This window comes from Corvus hawaiiensis, chromosome 20 (genome assembly GCF_020740725.1).
Source record: "Corvus hawaiiensis isolate bCorHaw1 chromosome 20, bCorHaw1.pri.cur, whole genome shotgun sequence".
Lineage (NCBI taxonomy): Eukaryota > Metazoa > Chordata > Aves > Passeriformes > Corvidae > Corvus > Corvus hawaiiensis.
Window position 1 is genome coordinate 7,511,917 of NC_063232.1, and position 3,667 is coordinate 7,515,583.

The following is a 3,667-nucleotide window of genomic DNA, read 5'->3' on the forward strand; positions in this document are numbered from 1 at the left end:
TTGAGGAAAAAAGTAGTAGGAAACTGGACACCTCAAAATCTAATTTGATCTTAAATACGAGTCTTTCCTTTTCAAAAGGCACAAATGGCCAAACCAGGCCTGCAACAACAAACCAGGGCAGGATAAGTTTTACAAACAGGGAAGTGAATCTCAGAATTTCTGCATGTGATACAGGGCAATTCTGAGAGGGAATGGGGGCTGATGGGCAGTTGACAATTTCTGTAGGTTTGAATCCAAGAGCTAGGGAAAATTCCAGGATGGTCACAGCATAAAGACAGATCTGAACAATGTCAGCAGGAAATGCCTGAACGGCTCTGCCTCGGCTTTCCCTCTGCAAACCTGGGCTGAGGATGAATTTCTGAGGAAGAAGCTTTAGCTTTGAGGAGAATACGGCTCCTCTCACTCATCTCAATGGGCTGGGTAGAAGAAAGCTGAAAATAACAATCTCTCCTAGGAATGTTCATGGATGAACAGCCTAATAAACTGCAGTGCTGTAAAACTAAGTTTTAACCAGCACTTCTATTTTTGTAATTTCAGTAGGAAAGCTGGAATACTTCATCCTCCTCCATGCACCCTCTGCCCACAGCTTGGATGATTTATTTTTTATGTATGTGATGTTCAGTGGTACCTGCCACGTCCTGTGTGACACCTGGATGTTCTGCAGGTGTGTGACTAATGTGCAGCTCAAAGCAAGCTGGATGTCTGTTGCACCAGCTTCCATCCATGTCTCTTTTATTCTGACATCAGAAAATGTATTTTATAGTGGAAGATAATTTCTACTTACCTCAAGGAACCCTGTGTGATGCCAGGAACAGGGAGAGTTTGAAAAAGTGACTGCAAATAAATTTAGGGGAAAATTTTTGTTCCGTTTCTGTTCACAAGCGGATCTTAATCCTGCAAATGGTTTTATTCTTAGCATTACTGACAGGAGCATGCAGGGACTCCTGCTGATACCTTAATGTTTTAGACATCACCTGGAAGGGCTCTGGTTTTTGGCTGAAATTCCAGACTTGAAGGTGGGAAGGAGAGCAGGTCCTTGGAGTTAAAAATAACAGGGAAGACCTCCTTTGTCTTTTACTGAGCAATAACACATCTTTTCCAGATTCCTTTTCCCACTTTTCTCTTGCTATTTACTACATCATCTTTACAAGGAGATTATGGGAAATCCATTTCTAAGTCAATAGCAACTTATGAGCCATTGACTACCTGGAATTATTCCTGGTTAGAAAATGCAGAGAGTCAATTTCTTCTGTAATCTTTCCCACACATCGGCATGTCTGTATTTGTGCCACATAGTTTTGATTGCTAAGGCACAATGACCTTGTAGTTGTATTTATAAGCAGTGCATTAATTGAGCAAAGAAACTAGATATTGGATGTGTTCTGGTTCAAGTCTTAGTACTTCATAAAGAATCCGTACTTCATAAAGAATCCAGACTTCATAAAGTGTTCTACACACCCCTGTAGAAGCCAACAGGACTTCGTGTGTCTATGGCACCCTCCACCCAAAGCCCAGAATTAAAGCATCCATTTACCTGTGCAAGAATATTTCATAGGCAACCATGTCTGGGTTACAGGAACGTGAACGTTTTAACTGGCCATTGCTGTGCTGGTGCGTGGCTCTGGGGAGATTGTCCCAGCTTCTGTCCCTGTGTTACCTGGGTTTGTAAGGCATCTTCTCTATTCTTTCCCTCCCTTGTTTAGTCTGCAGGAGGAACAGACCAATCCCTTAGAAACCTGCACATGCTTGAGCTTAGGAAGGGCTAAGACAAGGTTAATATTTCTTTTGAAAAGCCTTCTTTGCTTCCTGCAGGAACAGGCTCACAAATAGTAACAGCAAACGAGGCTTGTCTAGTTCAAACTCTACAAGTTCCAAATATCATTTGGAGGTGGTTAGGATTTAGTTCCTGTTTATACACTCATTCTCAGTAGAGAAGCACTGCATTTTACTGGGCCAGAACTAGCAGAGTCACTTGTCACTTTGGCTTAGTCAGTCTTTCTCTTTGAACAGAGCCTAAGCCACTAGAGGTCAGGGGAGGGATGGACAGGGAGAGCTTCTGAAAAACGGAGGTCAGGATAGAATTTACCAGGGAATGTATTTTCATCCATGCCTGTATCACCTAGGTGAATTTTTATAGCCTTGATTTTAGATAGTCCCTCAAGGAAATCACAGGAGCATCACTGGTATTTGACATCTTTATTCAGTCCTTGGCTGTGCTACAGGCTTACAGTGACACATTTAGCATGTCATCTAATTGCTCGGTGTCACAGCCCCCATCTGCCATGGGAGGATTCCTACTGCACCTTGTGTTTTCTCAACTCACACTGAGCCACATGTGGCAGTGATAGTTTTTCACTGTGTGTGTGTGAAGAATGGGGCTCCACCATCCAGTAGGGCTGACTGAAATGCAGATAACTCACCACCTCTTTTATCTCCAAACATTTCCTTCACCTAGAAGGAATATTTGTAAACTAACCTAGCCTGGTTGAACAGCAGGGTGAGGGCTATCTGGTTTTGATGAAAGATTTACTACATGCTGTCTTCTAATTTTTTCCTATTTTTGCTTTTTGTCTGGAGCTTGTTGGTTATATGCAGAGAAGTCAGTCTGTGCTTGTCAGATGAACTCCCATGGGACTGGGAAACTTGGTCCTTATGGAACTGTATCCATAGGTGAGCTGGAGATGCAGGTAGCCCTTCACCAGGAGAGGGGGCTGCCTGCCCTCAGAAGGAGCAGGCACGGTGGTGTGGTTATACGGGAATGCGGGACCTGGCAGTGCCCTGTCCCACCACTCCCTGCTGAAGGTCAGTTTGTCACCTGAGCCTTCAAAGGCTGGAAGGAGGCAAAGAGGGAAGGGAAGCAGAGAATATGAACAGGTCTTGCATTGACCTTTCTCAAGGCCAGATCGGTGTTTGTTCCCACAATTGTCCTTAGAGACAATGAGGCTCAACTGGAAGTGACTGGTATTCTCTTTGCCTGCCTGGTTGGAATGGCCACAGCAAAATCAGTGGGTTCAGAATACTGCAGGGTATTAGCTTTGGGAACCCAGTAAACACGGGAAAGGAATGCCAGCATTCACCAGGATATGCATTTAAACTGCTGTGACTGAGCTGGTGTAACAGCTTCACTACCCAAATTCACTGTACAAATACTTTCAAATTTCTTTGTGTATTTTTCCCATTGTATTTGTTCTGACACTTTTTACAGGAAATCTGGACTGATCCAGGAAAACCTTACTTGTGTTCCAGGCTGAGCACAGCCATGAGGGCAGTGCATGGTTACACCCAGTGGAACATTCCCCATGAAGGTGTGCTCTGCACCTGCTGCTGCCCTCCCAGGCTGAGCACACTGCTCCTGGATCGTGTACAGGACACGTGCTCTTGGCCTCCTGGGAGCTGGGAAACAAAAGGTGAGGAAGCATTGCAGGGCATGTGAGATTTGTCACTTCTAAGGCATCTGCTAGCGAACACTGCTCTGCAAGAAACAGAGTATTTCCTTTGTCCTACGAGGTGGTTTGACTACAATACTCAAAGCCTTCTCTCCCCCTTTCTCTTGCTTCATGCTAATAGAACTGTGACCTGTCCCCTGGGGGTGCAGGAAAATACTTCACATATTTTTCCTCAATCACTGCTCCTGTGTTGTAACTCTCAGCCCTGGTCTCTCTGAGCT